Source organism: Ceratotherium simum, chromosome X, assembly GCF_057802395.1.
Source record: "Ceratotherium simum simum isolate JZ-2026a chromosome X, ASM5780239v1, whole genome shotgun sequence".
NCBI classification, from domain to species: Eukaryota; Metazoa; Chordata; class Mammalia; order Perissodactyla; family Rhinocerotidae; genus Ceratotherium; species Ceratotherium simum.
The window spans coordinates 88,309,958-88,334,670 of record NC_141940.1 but is presented as its reverse complement, the minus strand read 5'-3'; positions in this window follow the sequence as shown (position 1 = coordinate 88,334,670).

Sequence of the window (24,713 nt, the reverse complement as noted above, 5' to 3'; positions counted from 1 at the left end):
GCTTTCTTTCTTGTTAGTTTATAAATTATGTTTGATGGTTGAAGAAAAATGATAACACTGATGTTGTTCTCAATGTATATAGAGGAAATATTTAAGACAATTATATTATAAATGGAGAAGAGCAAAGGAACATAAAGAGAGGTAATGTTTCTACACTTAACTGTAACTGGAAAAATGTTGAAACCAGTAGATGTGATAAGTTATTCATGTATAGTGGAGTACTAAGATCAATCACTAAAATGCTATACAAAGAGATAAATTAGAAACTAAACTAAACTAAAAATGTTCAAGTAACCTACAGGGAAGCAAGGGGAAAAACAGAGAACCAGAAAATAGAACAACAGAAAAATAGATTTGTTAAAAATAAAATCATAGGACTAAACCCTAACATATCAATAATTACATTAAATGCAAATGGTCTAAATACACGAATTCAAAGACAAAGATTGACAGTGAATTAAAAGAGAAACATGATCTAACTAAAGTATGTCTACAAGAAACTCACTTCAAATATAATGATAAACATAGGATGAAAGTAAAAGTATGGAAAAAGATATACCATGCAAACAACAATTAAAAGAAAGCAGGGGCCAGCCTGTTGGCATAGTGGTTAAGTTTGCATGCTTCACTTCGGTGGCCTGGGGTTCTTGGGTTTGGATCCCAGGCACAGACCTATGTACTGCTCATCAAGCCATGCTGTGGTGGCATCCCATATACAAAATAGAGGAAGATGGGCACAGATGTTAGCTCAGGGCTAATCTTCCTCAGCAAAAAGAGGAAGATTGGCAATGGATGTTAGCTCAGGGCTGATCTTCCTCTCACACACACACACACACACACACAAAGCAGAAGTGGCTAAATAGTTTTAGATAAAGTAGACTTCAGGGCAAAGAAAATCACCAGGGACAAAGATGAATATTACATAATGATAAACGGGTCAATCCACCAGATGACATAAGAATCCTAAATGTGTATCAACAAACCAACAAGGCTATAAAATATGTGAAGCAAAAATGGATAGAACTGAGAAGATAAATAGACAAATCCAGAATTATATTTGGAGACCTCAGCACTCCTGTCTTAGCAATCAATAGAACGACTTATCAAAACATCAGCAAGGATATAGAAGAACTCAACAATACCATAAACCAACAGGATCTAATTGCTGTTTATACAGCACTTCACCCCAAAACATTAGCATACACATTCTTTTCAAGTGCTCAAAGAACATATACCAAGGGAGCCCATATCCTGAGCAAATCTCAAAAAATTTATTTTATTTTTTTTTTATTGCAGTAACATTGGTTTATAACATTGCAAAAATTTCAGGTGTACATCATTGTACTTCTATTTCTGCATGGACTACATCATGTTCACCACCAAAATACTAATTACAACCCATCACCACACACATGTACCGAATTAACTTGGAAGCAACCTAAGTGCCCATCAAGGGACGAATGGATAAAGAAGCTGTGGTATATATACACAATGGAATACTACTCAGCCATAAGAAACGACGAAATCCAGCCATTTGTGACAACATGGATGGACATTGAGGGTATAATGCAAAGTGAAATAAGTCAGAGGGAGAAGGCCAAATACCGTATGATTTCCTTCATTAAGTAGTAGATAATAACAACAATAAACAAACACATAGGGACAGAGATTGGATTGGTGGTTATCAAAAAATTTAAAAGAAGTGAAATTATACAGAATGTGTTTTATGACTGCAATATGATCAAACTAGAAATCACTAACAGAAAGACAAGTGGTGTTCGTTTCAGGGATGCAAGGCTGCTTCAATATTTGAAAATAAATCAATGTCATCTACCACGTTAACAGGCTAAAGAACAAAATTCACATGATCACATCAATTGATGCAGAAATGCATTTCACAAAATTCAATACTCATTCATGATAAAAATTCTCAGCAAACTGAGAATAGGGGGAAACATCCTCAAGTTGATAAAGAACATTTGCAAAAAACCTACAGCAAACATCATACTTAAGAACGACTGAATGTTCTCCTAAGATCTAAAACAAGGAAAGGATATCTGTTTTCACCATTGCTATTCAACACAGTACTGGAAGTTCTATCCAGTTCAATAAAGAAATAAAAGCATACAGACAAAAAAGAAAAAAAAATTCTCTATTTTAGAAGACATGATCGTCTATGTATAAAAAGGAAGCTACAAAAAGATCCTGGAAGTGATGAGTGAGTTTAGCAAAGTTGCATGATATGAGATCAACTACAAGAATCAATTATATTTCTATATACTGGCAATGAGCATGAAGAAAAAATTTAAAATACAATACCATTTACAAAATCACTCAAAAAAAAGGAAATTAAACACTTAGGTCTAAATCTAACAAAACATGTGCAAGATTTGTTTGTTGAAATTAGAAAATGCTGATAAAAGAAGTAAAAAAAAATTTAAGTAAATCGAGATACATACCATGTTCATGGATTCAACATAGTAAAGATGACAATTCTCCCTAAAGTGTCCTCTCAAAGTATTTCCCCAAAATGCATTAAATCCATATGTTTAATGCAATCTCTATCAAAATCCCAGCAAGATTGTTTGTAGACATTAGACAAATTTATTATAAAATTTATATGGAAATGCACAGGCTCTAGAATAGTTTAAAAAAATCTTTGCTTTTAATACCCCCAAACTGGAAACAACCAAAATGTCCTGCACAGGTGAATGGATAAACTGTGGTGTATTCGTATCATGGAATACTATTCAGCCTTGAAAATGAATGAACTATTGATACATGCAACAACTTGGAGGGATCTCAAAGGAATTACATTAAGTGAAAAAAGTCAATCTCAAAGGGTCACATACTGTATGACCCCATTTATATAACATTCTCAAAATCACAAAATTACAGAGATGGAAAACAGTTCAGTCGTTACCAGGAGTTAGGGATAATAAGAGTAAGGGGGGTAATTGGACTATAAAGGGGTAGTATGAGGAAGATCCTTATGGTGATGTTACAGTTCAATATTTTGATTGCAGTGGTTGTTGCAGGAATCCATACATATGATAAAATGACATTAAACTATCCACACACACTGTACCAATGTCAATTTCCTGTTTTAATATTGTACTATAATTAAGTAAGATGTAATCATTGGAGGAAACTGGGCAAATGGTACATGGGGCCACTCTGTACTATCTTTGCAATTTCCTGTAAATCTGTAATTATTTCCAAATAAGTTAAACAAATTTTGAAAAAAATGACTGTGTCCAAGTAGTCATTGGGGACCTTCAAAAGGGCCATTTCAGTAGAAAGGGAGATGTTGAAGGCACAGAAGAGAGAAAAGATAATGGAGCAAGGTTCTTAAGGAAACAGAGTGTGAGATCAAGAGCACAGATGGAAGAACAAACTTTGGTTAGAAGAAAACATCTCTTTTCCTCTGAGGCGTGAGGGATGAGGTTAGGGTAGTTGTGGGTGCAGATAAGTTTCTAGGTATAGGAATAAAGTAGGGAGAGTTCCTGTCCTGATTACCTCTGCTTTCTTAGTGAAATAGGAGGCAAGGTCGTCTACTGAATGTGTTGGGAGATATAGTGGGTAGGGACTTGAAGTGCCTGGTGAAAGTTTCAAATAGCCATTGAGGGTATTGGAAAAGGAACCTGATTAGGGTCACATAGGAGGATTATCTGGCTGCTGGAAGATCAAGCTAAGGTTGGAGATACAGATTTTATAGTGGTAGTTGTCCACATGCTTGTGTGATTTTTCTGCAGTCATACTCAGCATAGGATAGGTGAAGAAAGGGCAGGTGACCCATGTAAGAATTTGGTTGTTAGGGTGCAGTTGAGGAACAAGATGGAAAGGGAGTAGCAGAGAGAGGACAGTTATTGCTCAGAGGTTCTATGCTGGTTAAAGAAAGTAACTTAAGGTCTCAATGAGACTGAATAATTGATGTCCTAGGAATAAGAGAGTGAGAGAGTTAGAAGGATAGGAAGGTGTGATCAGACAGTACGATATTCAAGTTCAAAGTTTCAGAAATGGAGCATTTCCAAGTGCCAACAAAGTCTAGGGCATGGTTATATTTGAAGCAGAAATGAGGAGGTCACCAGAATTAAGGAGATAGGAACTGTGAGACCACGGGGTTGAATGGGTCAGTGACCATTGAAGTCCCCTGAGGATGACCGTGAGGCTTGTGTGAGAGAGGGAGAACTTAGGAGTAGGTTTCAAAGTCTTTAATGAATGTGGAAGAATGACCAGGAAGTTTTTACACGGTATTGACCACCTACCGAAGATATGAAACCTCAGAAGAGGAGGATTTTTACAGGAAGAGTAATTCTTAGGAAGGAGCAGTGGAGAATTAGAAAGATACTTGATACTGTCGCCTGACTATGGCACACTTCAAAAGGATTTAAGGAGAAGTGGTATTCTTAGATGAGATTCATTCGTGCGTTTTTTCAATCATTCATTTGATAATTATAGATCTGGGACCATATACTGTGAAAGTCCTGGTTTATGTGTATTTTGCCGACATAATTGTTAAAAATGACCCCTGTCACTCTCAAAGTGTTCTACTTTGGATGATAAATTATATGGTCATTCTAGTTATAGAGCATTTATGGCCTGGTTGAGAAGAAAGATCTTCATGGCTCCTTATTCTGTTTTCTATCATATTTGATATCCTGTCATTTGCAGGTTTGGGGATGGTCACTCACCCTATTGGGAATCCACCAAATTCTACTATCATCCAGCCTCATTTTTCCAGTTGTTGAAAAAGATATCAGGAGAGACTGCCTGGTGCTCAGATATGCCCTGATTATAGCATTTCCCTCAATTAGTAATCCCATAAATAGGGAAAATGAAGTTAGCCTGCCATGGCTAACACTTGGTAAGCTCTGCTTTTTCTTTCTTTTTTTTATTTTATTTCTTTTTGTTTTTTAAATCTGTTTTTAAACCAGTCCATCAACAATACACTTAGAAATATGGACCTTGGTTAACATCAAACACACTGGTCAATAGTTGGCACAATCTTTTATTTTCCATTTTTTTGAAAGTCAAAATTATATTTGCCAATTTCCAGTATTTGGGAATTTCTTCCAGTCTTTGTTACCTCTCACCCTCCCCCACAAGAAAACCCTTTAATTTTCCCTCTTTCTGACCTTGTAATATACTTAATGTCTGCAACCCACAATTTAACACTTAATTGATCTTAAATCACTTCCGAATTTTGCTTTCTTGCCTTGGGGACTTTGCACATGCTATTCCCCTTGCCAGGAATATCTTTCCATCCCTTCCTCACTCTCTCTTTTTGCCTTTTTAATTCTTTCTTGTCCTTCAGTCCTGACTTTAGCCATCACCTCCTTTCAGAAGTCGTTTCAGCTTCCAGGAGACATAAAAGTCTTCTCTCCTCTATGTTCCTGTAGCCCTGTATGTTTCAATCCCTGATAACCCTTATCCCATGACTGTAATTGTGTGTTTACTTGTGTGTATCTCTCACCAGACTGTGAGCTTCATGAAGCCAGGGACTGTGTCTTATTCATAATTGTATCCCCAGAACCTTGTACAGTGCTTGCCACACAGCAGACACCCAATAAATACATGTTGAATGAATGAGTGACCAAAATTTCTAAACCAAGTGGTTTAAGACATTGTTTTGCAACTATGACTATATAAAGGAGTTCATGGAAATGCATATTTTAAATGAGGACTAACCTGGAAAATCTAAGTCTTTTGGTAGCAAAATTCACTTGCTGGAGCTGTTTTCCTCACCCACATGGAGATCTCCTTTGAGAGAGCAAATTAAGTATCATGCCTTACTTACATCTCTCACAGCGTCACATAGTATGGAATACATACAAGCATCTCAAACAGTACTTTTTGATTTATAGATGATGCTAGATCATCATTTTTCATGCATGTTATTTGATGTTACCATTTAATTAATTCACATAATGAGATGAAGAGCCCATTTCTCTCTTGCTATGATGGCCCAGCCTTTCTTATAGGCATTTTTCTTTTTCGTTTATCATCTATTTCACGATCTATCCACTTCCTGATTCCTGGAGATGGAGGTGGGGGTGGGGGATTGCATTTGGTTCTAGTGTCTCTGTGTCCCAGCTCTCCTCAGTTCTGGATTCACACACATGGCACCAGTGACCAATTGTACAGGGATAAGCATGAGTTCCTGGCCTAAAAGCCCAGATCCCACAGTAATTCACTGGGCAAATGCCTCTCCTTTCTGAGCCAGTGTCTTCATCTGTCAAGGGGAGGATTCAATTAGCTGATTCCTTAGTTCTAAAATTTATCTGATTCTCTCCTTTTTAGCTTTATTTCAAACTCCACAATATGCAGCTGTCCCTGGGGCCTCCAACTCACATCAAATTCTGTCATGCCTCAGATTTGAATCGTAGCAAATAGATCCCTGGGAAGCATCCCAGTCTATGTATTATTAATGTTCCCACCACACAGTCTCTGTGTGAATATTTACTTATATCACTGGGTATCTAATCCTGACAACAAATCATCATTTGAATGGTCTGCTGATGTTTTCTCTTCCCCTCAGTGATTCTGCACGTGTCTTCCTTTCACCTTGAGGATTGTGCAATTCTTTCTTCCCCCATGAGACTCTGGCACTGAACAGCAAAGAGAATGTCAACATTTGAATCCCACCTTTAATGTTTTTTCTTATTCCCTTACAGATTGTTGCATTTTTTCCTTCATTCTCTATGTCCCTCCTCCCCAACCCCCTCAAGTCATTCCCACGTCTAGGAGCTTGTCTTTTGCCCTCCCTACTCCGTAGCTCCAGCAGCCGTAGCCACAGTTCTACTCAATGAGGTCCTTAATATGCTCACTGATCTGGTTATTTCCCAGAAAAAAACAGCTACCTCAGCTCTGTGCTATGGGGCTTGATCAGCAGCTGTTTCATCCTTCACCTTCTCTCTGGTCTTGGCTATCCAGTATTCCACTCACTCTCATCTTACCATACGTGCATCTTACCTCTCTTCCCCTCCCCTTTCCTTCTCCCTCGTTCCTTTCCCATAATAGTTGCTGCAGGCTTGGCTTCAGCCAACACTTTTCTCTGCTTACAGGTTGGAGAAGCCCTTTATTCCCTCAGAAATCCTCTGAGCTAACTGCCCTTTGTCATCTCTACTGGGGGTGGGTGCCACAACATTGATTTAATTACAGGTGTAAATAAAGTCAAGTTGCAGAAAACACTTAGGCAATTCTCTGGCTTATTACAAACCACTCTCTGTACTGCCTTGCAGATTGGAAATTTAGGGGGATCAAGTATATGCTTCATTTCTTATTCATGAAAGGATTGAGGCATGCCCACTTCAATTAGCGTATGCCTTTCTGTAAGCAGAGGTGTCCCAGCCAGCTCGGTGTGGCCTCTGGCATGATAAACTCAATTCCAAATATGTGGGGGAACCTGAGTTGAATGTCACTGAGTGGCATGCAGCGAGGTATCGGTATGTCAGATAGAAGTCTTTAGGAGATACAGTCTAGACCAGACTCCTGTCTGCTTTACTTGGTTATTCATTAAAATCAACTAACAAACATTACTGAAACTCATTCACCAAAGTGACATGACAAATATTGATGACATATAGTCAGCTACTTTGTCAAAAAACAAGGCAACAGGAGTGAAAGGTAAGTTGGGTAATAAGGGGGTAAGGGCAGACATTTATTTTGACAACCCATATCAGGGCAAATCAACAGGTTCATTGCTGAAAGGACAGTGAGTTCTCATGGGGCTTGCTTTGGTCTAGAATGTTCTTTAACTCCTTACCTTGGGTCCCTGTACTTCAGAACTAGAAAATGTCATGCCTCCCCTCCCCAGCCCATGCTCCACCCCCCTAACAAAGAGGAAACAGGAATCTAAATAAGTTCGAACTTCCTTAAAGGGGATACCCCCATAATAAGTTGACTCTGGTGTTCGTTTTTGGCATGGTACTCATCCTGGGTGGTAAATAGGGAAAACTGAAGAGAAAATTAAGGCTCTAGCATCAATCATTGTGCATCTCTCTAGGATGAGGTTGAGGGGGTTAGTCATGGGATATCTCTGAAAAGATTGATTATGTCCTTGCTAGATTCAGGGACGGGGTGAGGAATTGGCTTGTGACCTCTATGCCCCTAAGCTGCCACACACCCTCTTGCATTGGAGTAAAGCAGGGGAAGAAAAGAGATAGTCAGAAATGCTGATTTCCTCTGCTGACCCAAGATCTCTTATCCTACTCTCTATCACACCTACCCCAGTTCAGTCATCTTCATAGGAAGAGTTTGTGCTAATGGCATGGTAGAATTGGGAGGGCAAATGTCTCCTTCTAGCTAACTAGGCCTAACATAGTAGAAGTAGCCTAAAGTACATGGTTTAAGAGACAGATGACTTGTGTCTGAATTATGGATCCATCATTGTCTTTGCTGTATGATCTAGGGTAAATTGCTTAATATCCTTGTGTCTCAATTTCATTATCTATAAAATAATATGGTAATATTCGTACCTATCTCACTGGGGGTATTGAGCGGATTAAATAACTCAATAAATCTAACACCCTAAGAAACATGTTTTGTAATTAATAAGCTCTATATTAGAGTTTGCTATCGGTATTCGTGGAAAGAGCACTAAAACTGAAGTCAAACTAATTTTCACCATTTATAAGTCATTTCACCTTCCTGTCCTCAGCATTATTATCATAAAATGGGAGGAAAGACTCATGTTACATAATTCCTTTGGGGACTAAATGAAATAATACACATCAAACATCTGGCACTTAAGATGCATTCAATACTCGGGAATTCTTTTTTTATTCCCCCATTTTTTACTTCTTTCAAAGAACCTATGCTTTAAGCCCCAGCAAATCCCATGCCCTTAAGCCTCAAGATCCTTTCCCTAACTTAGTTTTACTAAGAATTCTAAAATCAAGTGATCTCTGCCAACTCTATTCCATTTCCATTATTTATTTAGGTAATGGTATTATTACTGCCATTTATTATGCATCCACTTTTTAAAATGGTACTGCAGTGGCTGCTGAATGGGGCTATGCCACCTTCTCTGAGAAACCTTCCCAAACACCCTGCCCTGGCACAACCCACTCCTCTAGTCAGTTCTTTTCTCTATGCTCCCTGTGCATGCTTTTACCTCTATTACAGTTTGTTGAATGAGTGAGTGACGACAGAAAGACAAAGAGAAGCTTATCTCAGGTTCCAAAATATGCAGACATCATCCTGCCACTAATGAACAATGAAATTGATGATCAAGCCACACTACCTTGCCTAATTTCATCCATAAACATGATTCATGTTTGTTTCTGTTTGATTTTCAAGGTGAAATTGTGGATTAAGTCGGAAGCTGATTCTTATTAAGTAGATATTCATGATACCTATTCCTTGCCAAGCACATGCTACTAGGCACACTGGAACTATAAAGATAAATAAGACATGGTTGTTCCCCTCAATTAGCTCAAAATCAAGCTGAGGAGCTGAGAGAAATGTGTGAAGAGAAGCCTAAGGACACCAGTCAGTGGAATATTGTGGGGAAGAGTATGGTCTTGGGGATCACATGGCCTGAATTGGAACCCTGTCTCCTCCACTTACTAACCATGAACAAATTACTTACCCTTGCTGAACCTCAGTTTCCTCAATAAAATGAGGCTACTAATGAAAGCACTTAGCTCTGGGCTTCTTGGGAAGATTAAATGAGATCATGCATGTAACTGCTTAGCATGATACCCAGGTACACACTAGGCACTCAGTGTTAGTCACTAGTGGTAATGTCCAGGGTTTGATGTAGACACTGAGAATTCCAGAGTTGAGAGACAAAGAGATCAGTGTGGGCTGGAAATCAAGTCAGTGGGGCTCCATATTTCAAGGTGGAATTTCATTTAGGCCTTGATTAAGAGTGGTGAAAAGAAACGGGAAAGGTCATTCCAAGCAAGGGATACAGTGTGTGCAAACATGTGTTGGGGCAAGTTACATTTGAGAACCAGTGAATATACTACTCTGAAGGAGGCAGTTCATGCAAGAGAGAATTGGACAATAAGGGAAGTAAAAAAAAACTCTAGGTAAAAAAGCACATTCAGACTATGCTTAAATCCTGGATCCACCACCTCTAGCTCTAAGATTTTAGACAAGTTACTTAACCTCTTTGTATTCCAGTTTCCTCATCTTTAAAACTGACTTTCCTTGGCTTTCTTCAGACCTGCCCAGTCCCACTCAGTCTTTCTACAAGGCGTTGTTTTAAGGATTTTATGTGAAATAACCCATTTAATCCTCACAATGACCTTATCATGAAGATGCTATTATTATACTCTTTTTGGAAGTAAGAAAACTGAGGCAGAGAGGTTAAGTAACTTAATGAATGTCGCACAGATAGTAAATGGTAGAGACACAATTTGAACATAAGTAGTTTTTTTTTTTTTTTAATTTGGAAGCCAAGGGGAAAGCAATCAAGACGCCAGTGTATTGAAAGAAAGGCTTACAAATCATGGCTGTCTGATCTTAAGTTTAGGCCTAGTTTGTCTTGACTGTTACTACTGACGAATTACCCTTCCCCTTAGCTAAATGAATAATAATAATAGCTATACTTTATTTAACATCAGAGTTCTATGAGCGAGACACTGTGTGAAGTCCTTTTTTTTAAAAAAAAAAAATTATTTATTTATTTATTTAGTGTGTGTGTGTGAGGAAGAGCAGCCCTGAACTAACATCCATGCCAATCCTCCTCATTTTGCGAGGAAGACTGGCCCTGGGCTAACATCCAAGCCCATCTTCCTCCCCTTTATATGGGATGCCGCTACAGCATGGCCTGACAAGCGGTGCATCGGTGCGCGCCCGGGATCCAAACCCGGGCTGCCAGCAGCAGAGCGCGCGCACTTAACCGCTAAGCCACGGGGCCGGCCCCTGAAGTCCTTTATAAACATATTTTTTGTCACAGAAACCCTAGGAGGTAGGTGCTGTTATTCTCCTCATTTTACAGAGGAGGAAACAGAGACACAGAAAGCTAATTCATTTGCCCAAGGCTCACATAGCAGAACTGAGATTTGAATTGAAGCAGCCTTGTTCCAGATACCTAACTTACTCATAAGACAGGATAGTTAACCAGAAAGGGGTTGGGCTTTGGAGATACCTTTGAAAAAAAACAAAACAAAACAAAGACCAGTAGGAAAGATGACAAAGCTGGTTTCTTGTTTTATATGATTTTCTGGTTTCGTAGTCTAATTCCCTTCCCTGATTACACATCTGACATTCCCTTGTCCATATACCTGGGGGCATTTTCATATGTGCCTCACATGTCAAAACAGGCTTATAGGAGACTAGCATGTGGGAGAGGATCATCTCTGTAGGAGATTGGAAGCTACAAAGAATTAATTCACGATCCCAAGGCAGGCCCCTTCCTGATACTTCTTTCATACCCATACATAAAGGCCATGTAAATGGGCCTGGTAGATTGAAGACTTTGAAGGGTATATAATGTGGTATTTGATTCTTTCCCTAGAGTAACTGCTTGTCAGCTCTATAAAGACAGCCTGACAATGCTCAGTTGATGTCTTATCTTTACAAGAATAAAGGAAAACACATCCACTGCCTTTCCTCTTGTTGGAATAATTAGGAAGAATAGTTGGGTGTGGTTTGAGGTTCATATTCACCCAAGAACTTCAAAATCTGACTATTTGCATTTCATAGGTATTATTCTGTTATATTCTGTTTAAGAAGCTTGAAAGGCCATGCAGCCCATGGAAGAGTAAATAAACAAAGAAAATCTTAGGTTTGTTAACTAGTAACCTCAGGAAAGCTGAAAACTTTCTTTTAGTCCACTTTGTATTTGGTCTCTGATGTTTGAACCATACTCAGGGCCCCATGACACCGATTAAATGAATCCTACAGACCCATCTTTCAGTGATGAGAGTTATGAGCCTTGCTGTAAAGTTGTGAATTTGTTCTATCATTTGTTTCCAGCAAATGATTTTAGTTATGAAGTCTATTATCATTTGGATCCTCAAGAAGAAGGATCATTGAGAAGAAACTACAGTTCTTTTAACTATATTAAGAAATAAATCTCTATTCTATTTCTCTAATATACTAATTTGCCCATATGTGGAAAAAAAAAACGGTATTCTTATTCATCTGAGAACACTCAGAGATTATTTATGCAGCAATCATTACAGCTCCCTTCATCTCTCCCCATGACTTCCAGTATTTCTGGGAAAAGGGCTGAAGAAGGGAAGGATTGGTCCAAGCAGAAGCAAAGAGAAAGCTTCAGAAGCCTTATTTCTAAATGAGGCCCAATCCATGTGTTTTGACAACCATTGAGACTCTCCTGGAGACAAGAGGGAAACCTAGTCCCTTGCATCAAGGAATTTACACTCTATAGTAGTTGAGAAGGTCAGACTAATCCCTATGAGAACAACTTTCAAGTCAATGTTAGGTAATTCTGAGAGGAAGAGAATATAAGCTGAGACATTCTTCATACCCAAACTTGAGAGACTCTCTGAGAGACCTCATGATGTGGTCCCCATTAATAGAATCTAAATTCAAAAGAATTTCCAAGAACTAGTAAATATGCCAACATTTACTTCTCACACAAATTGTTTTGGATAACTTCTCATTAATTCTCTAATGATATTCATTTTTCAATGGTCTTTCAAATTATCTTATTACATGATATAGATAGTTTTGGTTAGGTGCCTAGAATAATTCATTTTTCAGCAAACATTTGTTGAGTACCAACTGTATTTCAAGAGCTGTTCTAGGCATTGGGGATATAGCAGTGAACAAAACAGATCAAAATCCCTGCTGTCATAAAAGTTATATTCCACTGGGGCTATATTAATAATCCTCACCATCATCATATAGCAGCACTTTGTGCAAGAGTGCACACCACAGATATTTGCTCAAAGAGGAGACATTTGAGTAGAGAGCTGAATGATGTGAGAAAGTGAGTTGGGGGAAGAGTTTTCCAGGCAGAAGAACAGCAAGTATCAAAGCTCCCACATGGGAGTGTTCAAGGAGCAGATTAGTGGAATAATAAAGAGGCTAGTATGGCTGGAGTGCAAGGGAGCAAAGAGATTGGATTCAAATTTCTATTGAGCACCCAGTATGTCTTTCACTGTGCTAAGCATCAAGGATACAATGAAAAGCAAAACAAATACTGTCCCTGCCCCCCTGGAGCTTACAGTTTAATAAGGGAGACAGACATTAATTAATCACACAGGCAAATCTAGAGGTCCATCTTTGAAAAGTGTTGGGAAGGAAAACTTTCATGTGCTGTGAAAGAATAATATGAAGGCCTAATTTAGACTGAGAGATCAAGTAAGACTTCTCAAGGGAATTGCTATGTAGTAGAGATATGAAGAATAAATAGAAATTAAGTAAGTGAAGAGTGAAGAAAAGGAAGAACACTTCAGGCTGAGGGAACAGAGTGTTCAAACTCCCCATGGCAGTTGAGACATGGGAAGGAGGAAGGACTGAAAGAAGTGTGGCTTCTTCTAGTGTGGCTGAGTGTAGAGAATAGGGAGCATATACTTTGAGGTGTGATTGGAAATATACTAAGGGACAAACTGAAAGGCCATGTTAAGAACTATGTTTTCTAAAAGACTTGGAAGCAACCTAAGTGCCCATCAAGAGACGAATGGATAAAGAAGATGTGGTATATATACACAATGGAATACTACTCAGCCATAAGAAACAATGAAATCCAGCCATTTGTGACAACATGGATGGACATTGAGGGTATTATGCAAAGTGAAATAAATCAGAGGGAGAAGGTCAAATACCGTATGATTTCCTTCATTAAGTAGTAGATAATAGCAACAACAAACAAACACATAGAGACAGAGATTGGATTGGTGGTTACCAGAGGGGAAGGGGGGAGGGAGGAGGGCGAAAGGGATAATTCGGCACATGTGTGTGATGATGGGTTGTAATTAGTATTTGGGTGGTGAACATGATGTAATCTATGCAGAAATAGAAGTATAATGATGTACACCTGAAATTTATACAATGTTATAAACCAATGTTACTGCAATAAACAAACAAACAAACAAAAAACAAAGTAAAAATAAATAAATAAATAAATAAAAATAAAAGCAATGGGAAAGCACTGAGGAGTTTAAGGTGTGTGTAACACAATCATTGGCTTTCCGTAAAGGTCATTCTGACTACAGCGTGGAGTGGAGTGATTGAAGGTAGCAAATATGGATGCGGAGGGATATTGAGGTAGTCCAGATGAAATATGTTGGTGGCTTGGCCTATCGAGGTAGCAGTGGAGGCTAGTATGGCTGAAGAGAAGTGGGTGAATTCAGGATATGTTTGTAGGGCAGAGCTTACAGGATTTTCTGATGGCTTGTATGTGGGAATGAAGAGGTAGAATGTGTCAAGAAAAATTTCCCAGGTTTTTGCCTGATGCAGATGAATGGATGGTGGTGTCATTAACTAAAATTAGGAGTACATAAAAGGATAGATCATAATTTGGAAGGGAAGGTAATGATTTCCATACACACATATGTAGAACAATGTATTGCTCTGTGTTCAAGTTGGTTGAGAGTACTAACAGAAGAGATCATATAAATTCTGTATACTTCTATTACTTGCTCTAGTAACCCTCACGCATCTCTATAATCTGCCTCTATCCAACATTTTTCATCCAAGCCATTCACTCCAGCAATGATCCTTAAATATACCATGGGCAATTCCTGCTTTAATGCCCCAGCTCTTACTGTTTTACCTGCCTAGGATGCTTTCTTGTTTGTAAACCCCTTCTCAGAATTTTTAATACAGAGGGTTCTTTCTATCTGTATTCTAATAGCATTTACTGTCTGCAACACTCATTTGACATTTATCAATCACAAACAGGCCATCACTAATTTACAAATAGTCTGAGTCGGGCCGGCCCTGTGGCTTGGTGGTTAAGTGCGCGCGCTGCGATGCTGGTGGCCCGGGTTCGGATCCCGGGCGCGCATCGAGGCACCACTTCTCCGTCCATCCTGAGGCCGAGTCCCACATACAGCAACTAGAAGGATGTGCAGCTATGACATACAACTATCTACTGGGGCTTTGGGGGGAAAAAATAAAATAAATAAAATCTTTAAAAAAAAAAAAACAAAAAAAAAAACAAATAGTCTGAGTTGCAAAGTTCACTTGTATGTCAGTTGTCTGAAGTACAGAATTAATTGTCCTATAGAAAATCTTTTATAAACAAAATCATTATCTTGAAGAGATATCTGTACTCCCACCTTCATAGTGGCATTATTCACAATAGCCAAGGTATGGAAACAACACAAATATCAGTCAAAGGATGAATGGATAAAGAAAATTTGGTGCATATATATACAATGGAATATTATTCAGCCATGAGAAAGAAGGAAATCCTGCCATTTGCAACATGGATGGACCTTGAGGACATTATGCTAAGTGAAGTAAGTCAGAGAAAGACAAATACTGCATGGTATCACTTATATGTGGAATCTAAAAAAAATGTTAAACTCATAGAAACAGAGAGTTTCTGTTTCCTGGTGGTTGCCAGGGGCTAAAGGGTAGGGGAAATGGGGAGACGCTGGTAAAATGGTACAAACTTCAGTTATAAGATGAATAAGGTCTGAAGATCTAGTGTATAAGATGGTGACTATAGCTGATAACATTGTGTTGTATAATTGAATTCTACTGATAGAGTAGAACTTAAATGTTGTCATTTAAAAAAAGCTATGTGAGGTGATGGATGTCTTAATTAGCTAGATGAGGGAATCCTTTTACAATGTAAAAGGATATAAAATCATCATGTTGTACACTTTAAATATCTTACAATTTTGTCAATTATACCACAATAAAGCCGGGGGGGAGACTAAAAGTACTGAAATTCAAAACCCATTATGAGAAAGCATATTCTGAAATATTTCTTGGGGCCAGCCCGATGGCATAGTGGTTAAGTTTGCACGCTCTGCTTCATCCACCCAGGGTTCGCAGGTTTGGATCCTGGGTGTGGACCTACACACTGCTCATCAAGCCGTGCTGTGGCAGGCGCCACACATATAAAGTAGAGGAAGATGCACACGGATGTTAGCCCAGGGCCAATCTTCCTAAGCAAAAAGAGGGAGATTGGCAACAGATGTTAGCTCAGGGCTAATCTTCCTAAAAAAAAAATTAACAAAATAAAATACTTCTTGAATTATATAGTAATAAATATGTTTGTATAAAAAAAAAGGAAGAAAAATTTTCATAAATGGTTGTTAGGTTCCAAAGCTAGCCCATCAAACCAATTCAGTTCATAATGTAGCTGAAGTATGGAGACATTTGTGATGAAAAAGAAAAGAAAGTGATACTCTTAAATGAGTAAATGAGACAACAATAGAATTGAATAAGAAATTATTTTATATATTTGGAATGCTAGTGCTTGAGGAAAATCAGGTTTAATTAGAGGAGGATGAAGAGGTAGATTGAGAGTTTTGTGGAAATTCTGAAGAGGACTTGTGGAAAGTTTCAAGGGCTTTAGAGCCTGATGATGCTAGTTCTTTATTATGTTTAATTTCACTTGAAAACTTATTCAAAAGTTATCCTGGTACAGGATTGTTTTAACACTACACTTATGTATATCAGCTATGATTAAGGTTGCTTTATTTTTCAGTTTAAATTTTTTCTTGGCTCACAAAGACAGCAAATGCATGCAGTTATTTTATTCAGGAGGTTATAAAATTTCTTTAACCTATAAAGTACAATTATTCACATTCTATTTCAGATTCTTTCTATCTGCCCATGGTCCCTCTCTGTGCTTCTTTCTTTCTGACTACTCTTGGACAGTATCACGTACTCTTGGTTTTACAGTCCCACAGCAAGGTGCCTCTTAGGAGTAAGTAACTAACCAACCAGAGTCAGAATTCAGATCTATCCCCTACCTTCTGACCTGTCTTCGCACTTACTTATCTGGCATGACCTTCAACCAACATATTGGGACACTCAGGACTTTCCTTTGAGGCTAGAACAAGCTGAGGGACCTATTTCATAAGGGGGAGTCAACATTCATTTCTTAGTGCATCCTGATCCCCAAAAGTCAGCCTCAAGGAGATGAAGGATGAGGAGTCAGGAGCAGAAAGGGAAGAATCTTGGGGGTGGGAGTGGCTCCCTGATGTTGATATAGTGATGCCCATAAGGAAATTTAAATCAGCTGTTCAGGAGTCAGACACAGCTTGTACAAGTGAAATTACAGACATCACTCACAAATGAAGCCCACTCTTAAAACCATTTAAAAATTTTGTTAACTGCCATTTTCAATTTAGTTACTAAAATGTAGGTTCTGTAAGACCAGAGACTTTGTTTTGTTCACTATATCACCAGAACCTATAACAGGGCACGGCTTGGAGCAGGAACCCAATAAAATGTTTTGAATAAGTCAATGAACTAATACTACTTTTCATTTAAAACCAAAGCTTTTTCTTACAGCTCTTCTGGTGACTCAATAAATAAGGCGACTCAATAAATAAGGCCCTTTCTGTACAATTCTAAATATTGTAGGGTCCTCAGATGCTGTCTACAGAATCATCTAGAACAAAGATCCTTTCCTTTGTACCCAACCCCTGAAGTAACTATACCTGAACTGGTCATGTTTTAAAGCTTTTATCATTAATTTCAGAACCCACATTTTCTCCAACAGCTCTCATCTCTCAGTCACCTCCTTACCAGCCTTTCTAGGTGTCACTCACGCAAGGTTCCTTACTTCCACAGACCTTGGTCTTCATACACAGGTATTTGCCTGAACTAGAACATATTTACATATTAATTTCATTTTTGTAATTCTAGTACCAGGTAAAAGGGAGACTATTTTCAAACCACAGTTGATTGAATAACAACTAGAGCACTTTTTGCTGTCAAGAGTCAATTTTCTTGCACCATCAACTCATGCACCGTCCAACACCCACATCATCAAGGTATAAGACGGGAACTTACCAATCACATCCCTATGTGCATTTCTTTGGCTGTTTCTTTTAACAAGTAGGATTTAGCAAATCTTTTCCAAAAATCACAAATTTGGGACTGCTGACTTGTCGTGAAATTGTTAAAACATTTCTTCTCTCATTCTGCTATTTCATGATAACCTCAGTCTTACTTTGAATGTTAAACTTGGCTTTGATTTAGTTTATTTCTAATGTGGAGGTGAGAAATAAATAGCATTTGCATGTTTTTAAAGCAGAAATATTTATAATCAAGTTGTAAATATCTGTTTATGTTACATTTATACACAATGAAGAGAAGACTGTCACCAAAGTTGCTGGTTGACTGAATCTGAATAAATTGATGCACATTTAATCAACAGATTGGATAGAAATGGATTGTCACTTGCTAATTGAATGGAATAACAGGGGAAGACTTTTAAAATTCACCTTTTTTTGACAAAGGGGTAAATCTGAATAAAGCATTTTTTAGGCTGAAATAGCAATTTCCAACTCATTGCTTTTGTGGCAAGTGACATGAAAATGCATGTTTGTGTCCAATTCTTCTTCATTGTTTTGCTACCATAAAGCTTCTGGGTGCCAACTGGGATGTCTTCTTGCCAAGAGAATAAGGAGTTCTTGTCTGATAGAGAATATCAGTTGGGCAGCTATCATTTTGATCTGCTTATTTGGAAAGTCAAAGTTTGCCTGCATTACCTGCATACCTCTTGCCCAGAAAATAAAACTCAGTAAAAAGAAGGTGAGGATTAAGAGGGACAAGTGTCCTGTTAATACATTTAAAGGTCTGCACCAGATTTTTCTCCTAATAGCAGGGTTTCAACTGTTTCCAGAGATGTCCAGCCACTCTCTGCCCAAGACCCCAAAGCTTCCAGCCGCTTTTAACTATGTGATGTGTTTTTTGCTATATTATTGAATTTATTTTTTTGCCTTACACCATTCTATTCAAAATCTCCAGATAATTTGAGGGTGCCTTGTATTCAGCCTCAACCAATGGCCTGGACCCAAGTGAGTCAGGAAGATACTTTACCAACACTGCACTGACTGGGTAAAAAACAGGCAGTCCTCATTTGTGCAGTCAACAGAGAGTCAGCAAAGGGATTGTGTGGGCAGTAATCTATCAAGCTGGCCACTCAAGCCTCTGGCCAAGGCTACACTCAAATCACCCCAGGAATCCTCCTACTTTTAATTCTTAAAATGTTTATTTTTTCTAATTATAAAGGCAATTAACGAACATCATAAAAGAAAAAAGGTTGGAAAATACAAATAAACAAAAACTAAAAAGCACAAAGAAGATAATTTATGCAGCTTTGACTTAACATATTATCTTAGTTTTGGTCTTTCGTGGGTGTAAGAACTTATTTCACTTACTGCTGTAAAACTTAGGGGCTTAAAACAACAATGGTATATTATTTTTCATAATTCTGTGTGTAGACTTGGCAGTTCTGCTTCATGTACTATTAGCTGAAGTGCTGGGATGGCTGGAAGGTCCAAAATGGTCTCATTCATATGGGTGATTGGTTGGTGCTAGCTGTTGGCTGGGACTCAGCTGGACTGTTTTCTGAGGGCTTGGTTTTCCTTCATGCAGGCATCCTCACATGGCTTGGGCTTCCTCACCGCAAGACAGCTGGGTTCAAGAAAGAGTATACTAAGTGGTGAAAACAGAAACTTCAGATCCCTTATGACCCTACTTCAGAAGTTACAAAGCACCATTTCTGCCACATACTATTGCTGAAAATGAGTCACAGGCTAGCCCAAAGTCAATGTGACAGGGAACTATACAGGGTTGTGAACACTGGAATGTATGGTTCATTGGGGGTCATCTTTGGAGACTAGCTACCACAGAGCCCTTCCTATCCCCTCATCCCAGCAGTCTTTGCTCCTCTGCAGCCATAACTGGGCAGATTTGTGGGAATGGGGATCACGATGGTGGTGGTATGTATATATATGCGAGTCAGGTTGAGAGGATCAGTTGGATATGCAGCTGAGCTCCCCAGCATTGAATGACTAAATTATATTTTTGGCCCTATTTCTTAGCAACTGACCATTAAGAAGATTGATGAAAATCAAAGTTTCAGCTTAAATATCACTTCCTACAAGAATTCTTGCGGAATTCCCCCTAATTATTCCACTTTTATGTCTTCATGGTTTTCATAATTTCCAAAGTATGATTTCTTTTATATACATTCATGTGATTATTTGTTTTATGGTGTTTTGTTCAAAATTCCATGCATCACATGAAGGCAGGTACTTAATCTGTCTTGTTCAGATCAGCACCTAGCACAGAGTCTGGTAGAGAGTAGGTGCTTGCTGAATATTTGTTTAATGAATGGATGACTGAAAGGGAACCTGAATGTCTGTCCTCATCACTCATTCACTCACACACATGCAACCACAGTAATCTAGTCCTGGCTTATAAATAGGAAGCTCACCAATCTGTGGGAGATAAGAAAGTGATGCAGGGAAATTTCAATCAAACTAAGTCCTGTTGTAACATCTCTTTTCTATAAGAAAAGGCCATTTCCGGGTTCTATATTGGAAAGCTCAATTTCATTCCCAAGCTTTATACCTCTATTTCCAATGGCTCCAAATTTCTACCTGCATGTCTCATGTTTACATTCAATATAACCAGTCCTGGGGCAGGCCCCGTGGCTTAGCAGTTGAGTGCGCACACTCAGCTACTGGCGGCCAGGGTTCAGATCCCGGGCATGCACTGACGCACCGCATGTCGGGCCATGCTGAGGCAGCGTCCCACATACAGCAACTAGAAGGATGTGCAACTATGACATACAACTATCTACTGGGGCTTCGGGGAGAAAAAGGGAAAAAAAAAGGAGGAGGATTGGCAATAGACATTAACTCAGGGCTGGTACTCCTTAGCAAAAAGTGGAGGATTGGCATGGATGTTAGCTCAGGGCTGATCTTCCTCACACACACACACAAAATATATATATGTATATATATAACCAGTCCTTGTTCAGCATTTTTGCTTCAATCCTATTAGGTTTCCATTCTCTGTCATTGATACCAACAGCCCCAAATATCTTTGCTGCTTTGTTCATCTTCTCTTTTCCGTATCCAGCCAAGGCCTATTCTCTCTTCTATTTTTTATTCTTATGGCTGCTATCGTAGGTCAGATCTATGTTATTTTATATATGGACAAAGTTGACAGACTCATTCATTCATTCTTTAAGTTCAACAAACATTCATTGAGCACCTACTATGTGCCAGGCACTGAAAATATAAAAATATTTATGACCCAGTTTCTATCTTTGAGGAATTGACAATCTCATTGGAGCATATGATGATTGTTATTGGAATCTATTAGTGCTTTTAGAGGTACTGTATTGAAATAGAGTTCAGAGCAGCAAATTGCGTCTGGGCGATTGGGACATGTGGAAGAGGCAGGAGTGGAGAGGTTACAGGGAGGTGAGTTAGGAATGGTAGAACAAAGGAAATTGCATTTGAACTGAGTCTCGAAAGAAGAGAAGTTCAACCGGTGAACAAGGAGAAGAAATGTATGAAACAGAGGGAGCAAAGCACATGTGAAGGCATGAGGGTATGAGAAAACAAGGCATTCGATATGGCTGGAACACAGGGTGTGCAGGAAGGAGAGGGGAAAAATGAGACTGGAAGTCTAAAGAAGGGCCATAACTCTATAAGAGCCATGTACAACATACTATGTAGTTCTGTATTTGAATTGAAGGATTTTAAGCAGGACAATAAGACGGTTAGATTTATATTTTAGAAAGTTCACTCTTACAGCCAGTGTGGAGAATGGATTAGATATGGTAAGAGTGGAGAAAGGAGATTTATCCAGATGAGTAATGATGGGGATCTGAAGTAAAGTAGGGTGATATGGAAGCTGAGAATAGAGGACACAGTGGAAGAGGGACAAGGAGGAGAAGACTGGAAACAGAGAGACTAGGTAATAGTAGAACTGAAATAAGATTTGTCAACTTGGTTGTTTTAGCAAAAGCAATGTCATGTAGTGGTAGAGGCCGAAACCAGATTTCAGTGTGGGAGGTGAGGAAGTAGAGACAGGGTAGACAAATATTTACAGACATGTGGAATAAAAAATATGAACTAGGATGATGTTCATACAGAAAAACATGAGTGAAATTGACTCTTTTGTTGGCTTGATATTGTTTTTTAGTAGATGAGACTTTAGGGTATATATTCGCTGAGAGGAAAAAGTCCATGGAAACAGAGAGGTTGACTTTACAGGAGAAATATGGGGGATAGTTGCTGAAGGACCCCTAGGGGGAGGGTGAAGATGGATGGAATGGATCCCAAGAGGAGAGTGGTGCAGATACCTCTCACTCTCAGAGTGTAGTAGTTATAAGGTGATCTTGACATCAAACAGCTCTAGGTCCAAATCTCAAATCTACCACTTGCTATCTGGGTGAACTTGACAAGCACTTAACTACTCCCAAGCCTCAATTTTCTCAGTTATAAATTGAGGATGACTAAACCTTTCTCACAGTGTAGTCATAAGGATTACATGAGACAGTAAGTGCTCAAAATGGTAGCTATTATTAGTAAGGAGGATGGGATGGGGGCAACCTAGAAATATATTTGGCAGTAGAGAGTCAAGAGTGGAAGGCATTCCTACCTGAGTCTTCTAACTTTCTCTCAATAAAGGTCAGTTGCTGAAAGTGCAAGCAAGGATGGTGGATAAGGGGCTGAAGAAAAGTGTTAAAAAGCTTGGAACCTGCTGAGAGGAAGGAGAGAGGGAAGTGCGGAGGAACAAGATTGCTGAGCAGCATCAAGAGCCCTGACTTGTCTCCTGTCCTTCGGTCTCTTGCCCTCAAATCCATCTTGAACAGTGGCACCTGATTAATATTCTCAAAATGACACATTTATCATGGCATTCCTATATGTGTCTGCTGCATAAAGTCCATTCTTCTCTGTTTGGCATTTCAGGCCATCTGCATTCAGATGTCTATCTACTATGCCAGCTTCTGCAAATCTACAAACCAGTTGAACTTTTTACTGCTTCCCATATACGTATTCTATCTTCTCAATTCTGCACCTTTGTTTATGCTATTCACTATACTCGCAACCTGAGGTTCATTCCAGAAGTTTATAAAGTGCAGGCTTCCGAGTCCTGAAGAACTGAGTTCCCATTCAGACTCTGCCACTGACTAGCCATATGACCTTGGGCAAGGGGCTTTGCTTTCTCTGTGCCTCAGTTTCCTTATGCATAAAACAGGGATAATAATAATACAAATTGTCTAGGATTATTGACAAGGTTGCACTAATAGAAGTAAAAAAAAAAAAGAAATAGTATAGCACCCTGCACATAATGGAAACTTAGTAAGTGTTAGCTATCTTTCATGTATTCATTAAACATTTACAGAATGTTTGTTATATACTAGGCACTGTGCTAGGCCTCATAGATACAGAGATGAACAATACACTTCAAAACCTATAGATCTAGTGAAGGAGAAAATGCCTAATTTAGTATAGGGGTGTCAAGGATGGCCTCATGGAGGAGTTGGTATTGGAAATCAATCTTAAAAAATTTGTAGATATTGTTAGGCAGTCAAGATATGTAAGTGGGATACTCTAACTTTTGGAAGAACTTGTGAAAAGATGAGGAAACAATCAAAAGCTTGGTTCATTTGCTGAGTAACACAAAGAGATCATGAATTGGTTGGAATTGTTATTGTAGGCAGCAGAGACCTAACCTAAAGCAGAAAAGATGTTTATTAAGAGTATTGGGTAGCTTTGGATACATTATGGGAAGGTTTGGAGGAGGGCAGGAACTAGTAAGAGATGCAACCAGATAAGTGGTCAGGGGCCAGGCCATGAAGGGCTTTATAGGACATAAGAAATTTGAACAATATCCTGTTGGTGATGAGGAGCTGTCATAGTTTTTACGAAGGTAATGACGACATTGTGTGTGTTATAGAAACATCATTCTGGCTGCTGTGTGAAGGATGGGGAGGTGGTGGGGCTAGACTAGATTATGGAGATATGAGGTCAAGGCCAGATATGTCGGTTGCTGGATTAAGGCAGGGGCAGTAAGGCTAGAGACAAAAGGTTGAATTTCAGAGATATTTGGGGGATAAAGTCAATAGGACCTGGTGACTTGATTGGATTGGGGGAGGGCAATAAGAGAGAGCAATTAAGGATGACTTATAGGTTTCTGTCCTGGGGGGCTAGGTGGATATTGGTGCAATTCCTTGAAACTGAGAATAGAGAAGAAGGAATAGGTTTGAGGAGAGGTAGATGATAAGGCCTGTTTTGTAGATGTTAAATTTGAAGAGCCCAAGAAACAGCTATATGAAGATTTTTAGCAGGCTTTTGGATACACAAGTATCAAGTTCCAGGCAAGGTTATATAGATGTAAATTTGAGAAGCACTTTAATATTGGTAGCACTTGAAACCAAGAGAGTGAATTTGATTACTTAGGGAGAGTTTACAGAGGAAGAAGCAACAAGGAGGGAATTCTGGGAAAACCCAACATTTAAGGGGCAAGTAGATAAAGAAGAGTCTAAAAGAGAATATCAAAGCATAATTTGAGAAGTAGGAGGAGACTCAGGAGAGAATGGCATTACGAAAACAAAGGTGGGAGAGAGTTTCAAAAGGGGATTGGTCCACAATATTAAATTCTGCTAAGAGTTTAAGGTGAAATTAGGACTGAAGAGTATCTATTGATTTGACAGATAGGAGGTCATTAGGAACCTTAGCACATGGGATTAGTAGTGGCAGGAGCCAGACTTCAATAGGTTGAGGAGGGAATGAAATGAAGAAGTGGAGAGACTAAGTGTAAACAACTCATTATACAAAAGT